The sequence below is a fragment of the Vigna angularis genome, chromosome 1 (assembly GCF_016808095.1).
Source record: "Vigna angularis cultivar LongXiaoDou No.4 chromosome 1, ASM1680809v1, whole genome shotgun sequence".
NCBI lineage: Eukaryota > Viridiplantae > Streptophyta > Magnoliopsida > Fabales > Fabaceae > Vigna > Vigna angularis.
In genome coordinates this window covers 29,701,513-29,715,268 of record NC_068970.1, presented here as the reverse complement: position 1 = coordinate 29,715,268, position 13,756 = coordinate 29,701,513, and the positions used below count along the sequence as shown (strand labels likewise).

At 29.4% G+C, this 13,756-nt stretch overlaps 1 long non-coding RNA gene across 2 annotated transcripts; it reads left to right on the top strand.

The window, feature by feature from the left end:
* The first annotated feature begins 3,126 nt into the window (after positions 1-3,126).
* LOC128193640 (uncharacterized) lies at positions 3,127-5,814 on the top strand. Of its 2 annotated transcripts, none has more exons than XR_008245040.1 (2): positions 3,127-3,780; positions 5,646-5,814. It is a non-coding gene; the product is annotated as an uncharacterized LOC128193640 (long non-coding RNA). The 2 variants fall into 2 exon arrangements; XR_008245041.1 differs by having other exon boundaries at positions 4,417-5,814.
* Positions 5,815-13,756: the final 7,942 nt, after the last annotated feature.

Here is a 13,756-nt window from a genome sequence, read left to right as displayed (position 1 = left end):
GTCGTAGCAGAAAAAAATAGTTGTCACGTTTTCAGTAATATGATCAACATACTTGTGACTCTTAAGCCAAAGTTTAACGTCTAATGCCCAAGTCGCATAATTAATGTCATCTAACTTATCAATAGATAACTGCGTATTGACATAGTTAGTATATATATATATATATATATATATATATATATATATATATATATATGAGTTAGACATAATGGTGACATGATTAGATGTACTGGTACAGTGTCTGATGTACTAGTAATAAAAGAGAGATAAAAAGCCATGAATGAGTAAGAGAGGATAAAAACCTAAAACCTAAAAGAGGCTGAATCAACACAAGCTGAAAGAGGCTCAAACTATTAATACTTACATTTATGTGCTGTTCCAAAAAATTTAGAAAGTACAATCTCCTCACTTATATTATCTCTAGTGATCATAGAATAATTTGAATGGACTATAACTAATAGTATGTTAAATATTATTACAAGAACATGACATGATTAAATATTATATTATTCATTCAATCTTTTCTGTTTTAATTCCATGACAACTTATTCAAATTTCTAATCAATATCTAAATCATTAACATTTGATGAATTAAAAAGTCATTGATTTTATCTTTTTAAATGTTAATGCCGTAAACATTTAAAAAACTAAATGTTATTAATAAAAAAATTTGATTATGGTGATAAAGAAGTTAATAATAATTTACAATATTCTTCTACAATATTAATGGGTTATTTCTTTCATGTAATACACATGTTGTAAAAAGTCAATGTCCTCAAGTGCACCTTTAAGTTACAAGTACATTGAATAAATCATCTAATTGATTGTTAACATTTTTAATAGGAATGACAAGAAATGCATCACATCGTTCTAGATTACTTGTTCACTTTAAACAAAAATGTTGACTAGGTGACCAAAACATAAAGAAAAAAATATCCACATGAAAATATGGAATTAACAAAGTGCTTAATACTTGTGAGGATGAAGATCTTCTGTACATTTTTATTTCTCAGTTTTAATTTTAATCTCTATAAAGTGAGCAAGAATGTGTAAAAGTTAAATATTTTATATAATAATAACTAATTATTTATAATGTATATATATAACTTATTATATATGCATATTAAAATTAATTAAATAAGATATGTATAAATGACTATATGCTTAAGGGAGGACTTACTTATAAGCTATTTACATATTGAAAAAAAGACTTAATTATAGAAATATGAATGGATAATAGTCTTATATATTGTATTGTAATTAATTGTGAAAGTAGAAGAAAAGTAGAGTGTTTTAAATTTTTTGTTAAAGAAAAATGAAGCAGGTGAAAGAGAAGTTGAAAAATGTGAATTTGTCTTAAAAGGTAGCATGGAGGACAAAGTAACTGTGAGATGGAAGGCAAGTAAAGCAAAAGGGCATCTTAATTAAAAATAAGTAAAACCCTATCTACACATAAAGGAGCTAATTGAATTATCATAGTCACAACAAAAAGTGGGACCAAAAGAAAGAAAAAAAGAAAGAAGAGAACCCTAATACGTTTGGTAAAGGAAGCAGCCCTAATATGAAGTGTTTTTATCACAACCACCACATACAAGTCACAACTACCTTAATCAATTGAAGATATCAAAGTGATTGAGCTAAAACACAAAAGCAAAACCATGTGACTCTATCCACTAATCAGAAGAACTATTTAAAAAAGATGCATATCTGTGGTCCTCGTCTTCCATTTGGTCTGTCCATATGTCGTTGTTTGTCAACCAAATACACCAAAGACAGAGAAACCACCCAAAGCTAAAGACAAAATGAGGACACACTCAACTCATTCCACCAACCTGCCCAATTTATATACCCTTTTTATTACGTATAATTACCACACATTATTTAATTCTCATTATCTCAATGTAGGATCCATCTCCTCTCAAACCACATGCTAACATTATCTTCATTACCTATTTTAACCACCATTAATCAAATCCAACCTAACTTCAAATGTTCTCAAACATCGTCACACACTTTCTTGTAACGCGCTTCTATACTATTAACATAATTCATTTAGATTCTGTCATCTTATTATATCATTAACAACATATATGTATATATATCACCATTTTGAACACACATGCACTTCATTTTTTTATATCAAAGATTGGTTATAAGACTCATTAGATGTTTATACTTTTCTCTTTACCATACTCATGTCATGTTAGTTGACAATATTAGGAAATCTGAATTCCTTTAGTACAACCTTGCTGTCATATCTGTAGCAAATGAGTACTAATTGATTTTATATATATTATATTATGGACAAGAGTTGTAAATATTTTTGAAATTTATATATTTGGTTTTCATTGTGTAATTGAATACAGATTAAATTAAAGAGTTATTCTGGGCACACTTCCTCAAACTATAAATGATTATGGTTAGGTTAAAATAGGTTGTTGACTAGCTAATTTAATCATCATAACTAGGTTTTACTAATTAATAAAAGTTGATTAGGACAATCAATTACCATATCAAATGAATAAGGTATATTCAGTTTCTTTTCAATCCTTTTGCAATCTGTCATGAATGTTAGTAGAATCAATAATAATAACATGAATAAGGAATTATTATTAGATCAACAGTATGATCATTTTCTGTCTATAATCTGTGAGTAATTATATCAAGTTCATTTTGTATACATAAACGTTTTCCACACTTTCTGTATTCAAGCACTACCATTTTACACACCTTCTGTGTTCAAGTATAGGGTTGACATTGTAACATTTAATTCTTTTTCTTTTTTAATTCAATAATCGATTTAGATTTTGAGAGGATAATATTCTGCACAATTTTGAAATAATTATGTACTATAAAACAATGAATTGTGCAGTAATTTAGGATTTAGATAGTAGGAGACAGATATTTTATCACACAAATTATATATGGTAAAAATGTATCGCTTTTCCCCAAGAAAATGATATCTCATCCAAGACTAGGCCAGTGGTATTTTTTTTTTCCAATAATAGTTTAACTTGTAATACAAATTTTTGGACAATGGGTTTAAATTTTCTAAGGACCATTATGTGGTCCCCTTTGATAGCAGTTATAATATGATTAACAAATATAAACCCTACAGAGTGGGAGGGAGACAGAGAGAGAAAAGAGTCATTGTCAATAGCTGTAAGAGGACCAAAACCTACCATTAAATACTCCCTCTTTGGCACAGTGAAAGAAAAGAGACATTGAGCTGCGGCACAGGCATTCATATGGATCGGTGGAGAGATAAGAGGATCACGAGACCCTTCTTTTAATTACTCCAAACATGCATGGCCTGTCCCGTTTTGCTAATTTCTATGCATCAACATATCGCTATCCTCATCACAGGATTTCCATCATTCAATGGAGTTTCTTCTCTTTTCACAAGTATGTTGGTTTGAGAGGTTGAAGCTGCCAGCATGATCTGGTAATCAACCATACTCTCTGGTATCTACTCATTTTTTAGTTCAAATTCAAGGTTTCTGGTGTCAATCAGTGGTGAAAAAAGGGATGAAATTTTTTGGAACAGGTTTTAAGTTTACCTGGTTTGTTCTTTTGTTTTATTTTTTTCAAAGTTCTCATATTCTTCAAAAAAGACTTGTTCTAAACTAGAATTAGAAAGCTACCCAAAGGCAAAAAATTTTGTTGTTATAAGATGTGGTTCCATCAGGTCATCTTGCAGCTTCAATCACTCAATAACCAACAGAGTATTTCTTTCACTGATGATTTCTCGTACATTTTCAACCACAGTCTCCATTTCAGGTATCAGTCTTTCTCATACTTCATACTTAAATCTCATACAGTTTAATTTTTTTGAATTTCAACTGTATGTGTTTAAATACTTCTCAGTATTAATTATCAGTCACTTTCCCATACATACATATTTAAGCACAAATATTTATGTGCTAATAAGGGAAGAAAGTGGTGTCTGTAAAAATGAGCAAAAAGAAGAATATGGAAGAGTATATGAACATATATAAGACAAAGTATCTGCTTGAGTGATAAACAGACAGTGAATAATTCAGGACCTCAAAGACTTTAACATGTTCTGAATAGTACTATACTACATGTATTTGTGTGGTTCTACAAAACATGAAAGTGATCTATCTAACAGAAACAATCGTTCACGTAATTGCTTACAGTCGTACTCATTTGTCTCATAATCTCAACAACCTTTCTTTAACTTTTTTTGGGATGCGTTGATGTGAGTTAGAGACAAACAGAAGCGGCTCAATTTGTTAGTTTCCTGGGTAGACAACTGTATGTGGTCCAATATTGTTTGCTTAAATTATATTCATGTGTAGATATAAAGATCCACCGACTGAAAGATCTGAAGTGGATTCAATGTAATGGACTATTGTGCAGTTTCTGTTTATTTTTGCCTTAAATTTTGTTTAGGTTGATGGGTGTTGCCTCTCAATTGATTCAAGTCTCATGCTATAGACGCATACACAGTTTTAAATGATGGTACAGTTGCATTAATTTTGAACTGTTACGAGTTGATATCATGTGCTACAAGTATGGTCCTAAAACATGACCTCAGACTCACTCCTGCAAAGAAAATGTTTATGAACATTAAGATGAGACACCTAAAAGTTGTCCTTCTTAATATATTTTTGAGATATGAATATATATATATATATATATATATATTTATATATATATATATATGCATAAAAGCTTAAAAATAAACAAAAAGATAAATATAGTTGTATTCAGTGTTTCATGCAGGTAATGTTAAAAAAATTGAATTACTGCAATTAAGACATTTTTCAGCAACATCATGTAACTATGCAAGTCTGCTAAGAAACTGGCTATCCATGACAAACGTAAAAGAATGTTCTGAAAAATTCTATTTAAATATCTTAAGATCTCATTCAGATTGATGGCAATTTTACTTGACAGATTTCGGTATAATGTAGCTCTTTTGAGCTTGTCAATGTACTGTTTGAAGAAGCCAAGATGTCTTAAAATCAAATTTCTATACTTCAACCTTGCTTGGAGATAGCTAAGTTTTGATGACTATTAATCTTGCCCTAAATTGCATTTGATTAAAAAAATATATTTAAAAGTTGAAGTAATTTATTTATGTGGCTATGCGTGCCTTTCATCCGGTTACATTGGAAACTCTTAGTTTGGCATGGATTCTTATAATGTGTGTGATATCCTATTAAACTCTTACAGCTGTTGTAGATGGTTGCTTTTATTTTAGGTATATGACAGAGGAGAATTAATCAGTGAAAATGGCGTGACAAATAGGCTGTGTTTTAAGGTACTAGGTGGTTATAATTAGCATGTATTGCTTGGCAGTGGTTCGTATAATAATGTGTGAATCTAAATTTCTTGCTGATAGATATGTTCTCTCTTAAAATGTTTTTCTGCAACGATAACAGTTTAGCAACTGACTTAAATATCATTTGGGCTAAATAATACAAAATAAAGCAAAAATGTTCTCACGAACAATCCCTAGCAAAAGATTGGTCCTAGTTCAAATCATGCATCTATGCTTATTTGCTTTTAAGAAGTTAAAACCAGGTATATTCAAATTGAATTATAGTTTCTGATAAATCATATATATATACTTTATTTGAGTTTTCTGAATTTACTTTCTGATATTTTCTTTGCAGACATTGCATCGTGAGATGTGCTGCTTACGCCAAATTATTAATGAATGAAATACTGCAACGAACTAAGTCTGTATTCTACTAATGTAGGATCATTTCATTTTTTAGTTTGTTCTATATTTGTTTCCCATCTACTGTGCCAAGCCGTTAAATTTATTGCTATTCCATAAAATAATCCGTGTCTTTAAGAATGGTCTCGTGTTGAAAAATAACAATGACATACTAATTTGTTTTATATACTAATTTATTTTATTATAATCTAATTTACAGTATATATATAAAACAAGTTCTGATTCTCCTTGGAGCACTTCAATGGTTAGATGGAGACTCCACATTGTTGTATTCATTCTTCGATACGTGGGTGATAACTATTTAATGCTAGTTGTACCATGATAAATCAGTAGTATAAATAGCGTTTAAGGTCATGCGTTTAAAGTAACGAAAGATAATCCAAGTTAAAAAAATGACTAATAACAGTTTTGTAAATAAAACGTCATTATAGACGTCGGTTCTCCTAGATCAAACGTCAAATAAGGTATAGACGTCGGTCCCCCAGATCAAACATCAAATGGTCTGCATATAAAACTGAAAAGTTATTTTTTTATTGCCTTTGAACGTCGGTTAGAGAGCCCTCGACGCCTAATTCGAGTGAGACGTCGACTCCCCCTCCACGGATGTCAAAAAGGTCCAAAAATACCTTATTTTAAGCATTAATATTATCTTTTTTTTTTTACGACATAGACGTTGGTCCCTCATATCAGATATCAAATGGTATGCATCCAGAACTGAAAAGTCGTTTATTTATTGCCTTTAGACGTTAGATGTCGGCTACCCCTCCACGGACATAAACAAGGTTCGAAAATATCCCAAAAGTAGCGCCAAAATGGATTTTTTTTAGCAATTAGACATCAGTGATGGAGGCGGGCCGACGTCAAATGTCATTTTAAACCCCAAAAACTCAGAATGCGAGCCTCACTTTTTTTTTGCGTTTTCGTTTGGGTTTTCGCTTCGTTCTCGTTTGCCAAGGTATGTTTGATTGATTATCTTCAAATTAATTTATTTTGCATCGATTAACTTTAGTTTGCACTGATCAAATTTCGTTTACAACGATTAATTTTGGCTTATTATGCAGTTTTGTTCATGAATTGAGGAATTTCGGTGGTGGCATTGAGTGTCCAATCTCCATTGCTTCAAAATCATAGTATATACAATTTTATGATGAGCTTGAATGGTTTTCTATATTTCAGGTATGGTAATATCGTAAAAATAAATTAAATTTAAAAAAAAAAACACAAAAGGGACGTCAGTTTAGGAGGGATCCAACATCAAAATTGATGTCCGGAGAAAGAGATCTAACGTCAAATTGACGTTTCCTAATAAGACGTCAGATCTGGATCGGACGTTGAATGTTAAAAATAATAAATGTAAAAAACCTTTTTGGTAGTAGTGAATGATTATAAGTGAAAATGGATAATAAAAACTTATTGTTTTTAATTTATTTCAATAAATTTCATAAAAATACCAAAAGTAGATGTGAAGGATGAGCTCTTAGTTAACAAGTTATTATTATAATAAATAATTAGTTAAATGACATGCAAGTTATAAAAACTTAAAAGAAAGACATGAAATCACATGGCAATCACCTCAAAAACGTTATGATGATTTGTCCATGGTGAATATGCAACTAAGCCATAAGTCATCTTATTGGATGCATTGATGTATAAAGCTCCATAATGTTTTCATGGTCAATATTGCAAATAGTTATTATTTGTTAATGGATTTACTTGATTGGTGAAAAAATAATAAGGTTTCACAAAAACAAAACATTAATGCTCTTTTTTAACTAATAAAAGAAAATATTCTCAGAAGTAATAATGGAATGAAATTCATTTGCATGAGGCATTATGATCGTGAACACGGGATTCTTTGTCAGATCGAATATATTGAAATGCAATAAAGCAATGGAGTTCATAGAAAAACACATATTAGTTCTTAATATAGAACATGATTTGCAATTTCTTTGGTACTGTTTATATCCATGATTCTAGGGTGAGTGTATTTTCAGGACAGGGTTACGAAACATAACTTTTTGTAGTTCTTCTTATGAGATGTTGTGTGACAAGTGTTTAACCTTGAACATATGTTAGTGCGTGGAAGAATGACTTGTGCATAAAACTCAAAATAGGAAATGAAATAGAGGTTTGACAATGAGAGCAAAATAAAAGTGTTGTAAACTAAATAATATTTTCACAGTCTCATATATATATATATATATATATATATATATATATATATATATATATATATATATATATATATATATATATATATATATTCAAATTACAACCCAATTTAATAATATAATAATATAAATTAAAATTTTAAGTTAAAAAATATAATAAATTTAATTAAAAATTATTATTTTGAATTGTTAAGTATCTGTTTTCATTTTATAAATGTCAACATATTATTCAAACTATATATATTACAGAAAATAATAATTAATTTTTTTAAAAAGAATTAAAAAATGTAAAATGATTTTTAAATATTTTAATAAATAAATATTTATATTAGTATAAGATTAGTAAGTTAATTTTTTAAAATAAAAAAGATAAAAATGTAAAATCATGTTTTATTTTTCTATTAAATAAATATTTGTGTTATAACATCGTTTAATTGACGTTAAATAAATATAAATATTAAAAATAAATAAAAGTATTGTTTATTATGACGTTAATAATATTTATTATTAATATTTATATTTATTTAAGTTAGTGTTAATTATGCGATGTTATATATAAAAAAATCAAAATGAATATTAGAAAATATAAGGTTAGTGTTTATTTTTAATATTTTATTTATTTAAGTTAGCATCAGCTTAGTCAATACTAAATTATATATTTTGAATTTATTTTTATTTGTCATATTAAATAAGGAGTATAAATTATTTTAATTTAAAGGTCAAAATGTAAAGATGATAAATTTTCTTATTCATGATTTTCTTCTTCATTTTCTATATAAGTATTGTTACATTCATTTTCTACATTCACATTCATAAATCTCTTGGTATGTTTTATCCAGATCCATCTCTTTCATCCACACTCATCTCTTTTATTCACACACGTTTTTTTCATTCACACACTTCACATTCATCTATATTTGTTTCTTCATCTTCTTCGTTCACATTTTTCTCTTAATCTCCCTCATTCATACTCATTTATTTCATTCACATTCATATTTTTCCTTTACTTTCATCTTCTTAATTCATTATAATTATTTTTTTTTCTTTATATTATTTGAACTTAGAGATGTTGTAACCTTTTCTTTTTATAAAATTATTATCATTTGCATCACTCAAGCCGACACAAATTTAATTAATACTAAAAATAAAATAATAAGCATTGGTTTGGCCGATACTAAATTACTTTAATTAAAATATAAGTTTAAAAATTAATGATAATCAATCATAAAAAAATGATTGGATGGGCAAAGAAGACATAAAATTCAATAAATTAGTGTAACACCATGTTAGTACTATATAGCAACTATCATAAATTACATTATATTCAATATTTAAACAAAATATAACTAATGACTACTTCTTCACATAGCTCGATAATGTTCAAAATCTGTGAGTGTCTTACATATTTTTTACCATGTAAATCAATTTAACCACTAATTCACTTGATAACTAAAATTTAGGTAATCAATATTAAAAACTAATTTAAAATCAAATCCACAAATTAATTATAATTTCTTATTTATAATAGATGTTATTTTAATTATTAATATTTTTTAATTTATAAATTAGTATTTAAATTAATCTCTATAATAATTAATTATTTTTTGTTTCTACTATTTAGAAACTTCCTTATAATGCATGAATTTTTAACTTTTCTAGAATTGTCCGTTGGTAATTTCTTTACAAAGTTACACTATAATGATAAAAAAAAACCGTGCAAATTTATATGGAAAGTTTATATCATATTTTTTAGCGGAAAATTAAAGATAGTAAATTATCTAAATTTTGGATGGATAATAGAGTCTAATCAAGAATCAATCAGTTTATCACCGTCTTAATCCTTTTTTTTATAACAAAATAAATAATGTCACTGAATTAGTAACTGATTTTGAAAAATTGGGACTTTACTATGCTATCTTTGTTTGTTATTAATAATGTGGATATTATAGAAATATAAACAATAATGACATTAAATGTCATTACAAAATAAAAATGAGATCAAATAAATTATCAGAAAACATAAAAGGATATTGAATATCATTACAAAATTATCGGCGACAACATCTGTGACGAAAAAAAGTCACTGTCATAGATAGAGACATTACAAAATCAATAAAAAACACATGTTTTTCATCACAAAGTAATATGCATTAAATAAAAATTAAAAATGTTTTCTATTGCAAATTGTGACACTATGATTCATCACATAATTGTTTGGTAGCTTACATGAGTGTATGGTCGCTTAAACGAGTTTGAAATGGAAAAATATATATATATCATTTTAAATGGAGAAAAGGTATTCAAAGAAGAAAAGAACAGTTAAAGTTGAAACACATTAATTTTTTTATATTTAGTTGACATTATCATTTTTATTTTTCACTCTTTTTTCTTTCTTAATATTACAAAAGTTTATTTTCTCATAACTATTTTACTTTTATAATGTGTTAAATAAATATAAATGTGTGTGTCATCTTACTATTATTTTTTACTCAAAGTGATATAACCTACAATTTAAGTGATTGTACATGCATCTCTATTAGCATGAGTTAACGTGTGCTTAAAACGAAAGGTGAAATGATAATTGCTAAATGTTTGGAAATCATTCAAGTCACTTTAAGTCTCATTAAATAAAAATTCAAAGTTAAATTTCATATAAAAAAATCCACAAACTCAATCTCTAGATATTTTGAGTTAAAAGTTGTATTAATTTCTAATATGGGTTAGGCTCATGTCACATTTGATGAAAAAAAAAATTATCAATGAGAACATCAATGTCTTTACCCTTGAGAATCACCTTATTAATGAGGGTTGTTTAATAACAATAAGATAATAATAATACCACGTGAAAATTTTTACGACATATAAACAACACTTACATGTCCTTTGAATCCAAGTACATTCACACTCTCCAAAGGAAGAATTTAATCTAAACCTCACAACACTACTATAATAGTATAAGAAAAATCAAATACAAGCTTAAAATGTCTTTTACTGGGGTAAGAAACACCATGGACTTAGAGTCCATTATATAATGAATATCACACACTCCCTTGCTTATCCTAGGTAATATTGAACTTTCTAAGATATATTATTTTCATTACCCTAACAATTTCCTATATCATTAAAATAAATGCATCTTCATTGCCTATACCAACAATCATACTCCAACATAAAGAGTATACTCACTTAGAATTAAACCATCTCAAGAATTTCCTTTCATTACACACCTGCATCAAAGCTTACCAAGGCCCATGTATAAACAACACATAACCTACATCAATATTAACCAATGCCCTTCCACAATTACCACACACCCTACATCAAAGCTAATCAATGCTCATGTATAATCACGACATACCATGCATCAATATTATTCAATGCCCATGTATAATTACCACACATCTTGCATGCCTATGTATAATCACAACACACTTTACATCATTATTAGGACATGCCCGTGTATAAAACAACGACACACCCTTCATCAATGTTAACCAATGACCGTGTTGTTAAGACAAAATCATCTAGAGAATAGATTGTCTAAGGCAACCCATGTTTTGAAGTTTAATAAAGAGCATTAAGCGTAACATTCTTTCTTAAGAAAAGTTGTTTAAAATAGTAGCATCTGATAGCGTCTTATAACATCTGAAGCTGAAGTAATACTTTCGAGACTAAATTTTTTAAATGGATTAGAAAATCATAAACAACATTTAGAAGAAAGTATCTCTCATTGAAATATCTCAATGGACTATATGAACTAAATAAGCTAGTTGCTTAGGAAAACAAAAGTCTATCTCTTATATGGCATTAAGGTTAAAAGAACTATCTATTCAATACAGTGTTATATCAAGCAAAGCTTTCTATATAAATTATCATCTGATGAGTGACCTCTAAAACACTTTAGTTTTTGAAAGTACTTCATGATAATATCATTTGATGAATATATTTGTGATTTGTCTTATCAAACAATGCATTTATTAATAAAATGACAAATGATATCTTGAACTCGTTACACTGCTTAATGCTTATCAACGTTCAAAACATTTAATGCATGTATGAAAAAGTAATTTTGTTCTTGTATACTTTGTTTTTGATTTGATATTCATGCAGATCAATAAAGTAGAAAAATATTATATAAATCATGACAACTAAGAAAAAAACATTGTGAGAAAAAAAAAGAACATTCTGAAAATGTTTCATTAATAGAAATCCCTAAGTTAGAAAGAACAAGTAACCACACAATAGGAAGCCTCATAGAATAGAAAACAAAGCATCTTAAATGCTAGAATAGAAACTCTAAGTTAAAAAGAACAGGTATCCGCACAACAAGTTTAATACACCAAGAAGAAAAGATGTAGACGATCGATCCTCTGAAAGAAGTCTAACACAAAAAATCACAAAAAGATCAAACATGCCTATGAAATTAGAAAAATAGGACAAGCAAAAACCTAAACAATAATAGGATACAACATAAGAGAAACAAGATTAGACTATCTGAAGAAAAACTAAAGAAAACACTTAGAAAACAATACGAAGAAACATAAGACTTAAAACCAGTATCCCCAACATAGAAAAACCTTAGGAAAACACTTAGGACTTTAGGAAATAGAAAAACAACTAAGTTGTTAAAAGCATATAAGAGGTTGAAGCTAAATGTGTAAAGCTTATCATACCCAAAGGTATTCAGTTTAACTCTTGAAAACATGAAACAATCACTAGAAAAAAACTGTTTTTTAAATCGCATCATGGGCTTCGATTTTGTAAAAAACAAAGCATATAAAACGCGGTGGCATTTTCGTAGTTATGGCGAACTTATATGCCTCGGTTGGCTGGGGACAGAGGACATAGGACCGTTCGACTTCGGTTGTGCTACGAACCGAGGCAGTATGTCCTGCCAGACAAGTAACGTTTTCTGGAACCGAACGAACCAAGCACATTTTGTCCACTAATATGCCTCGGTTGTTTGGAGACATAGGCAATAGGACCGTTCGGCTTCAGTTGTGCTACGAACCGAGGCAGTATTCCCTGCTAGACAGGTGACCTTTTTTGGAACCGAACGACCCAAGCACATTTTGTCCACTAATAAGCCTCGATTTTCTGGGGACAGAGGCAATAGGACCGTTCGACTTCGGTTGTGATAGGAATCGAGGCAGTATTTCTGGCTAGATAGGTGACCTTTTCTGAAACCAAACGGCCCAAGCACATTTTGTCCACTAATATGCCTCGATTTTTTGGGGGCAGAGGCAATAAGACCGTTCGGCTTCGATTCTGCTATGAACCGAAGCAGTATGTCCTCCCTATATGCCTCGGTTTAGTCACGAAGCGAGGCCTTATAGTCCTGTTTAGCTTAGGTTTTTACTTAATCGAGGTAATAGCCCTTGTGTAAGTTCAATTTCAGAACCCTAAAGGAAAATGCATTTTCTCGCGCAGTGTTCTTCTTCCTTTTTGAGCCTCCAAGTCATGCATCCAACCCTGCTAGAGGCTTCCTTTCACTTATATGTTCCGATTTGTTCTTCTTCAAGTCGTGCATCCAACCTAGCTTAGGGTTCTTCATCACGCGGACAACCTAGGTGATGACTTAAGGCAGGGACCCATTACTAGGAGTATGGCTAGAAGAATCCAAGAAGAGCTTGAAGATATGGATACAACAGGGCAAGTTCTCTTCCTTCATTTTAAGTGGAATTTGGGAGATACCAAGAGAAGGGGCAAATCTGTCCATATAAATGTCCAAGTTGCTAGTTGCACCACCACGCTTTGCTAAGCACACCATAGCAACATCAACACCACCAGATCACGTGTTGCTTTAGTTTTTAGCACATTTTTAATAAGTATCTCTAGAAGACTTTCACATTTTACACATGGGCCACCACAT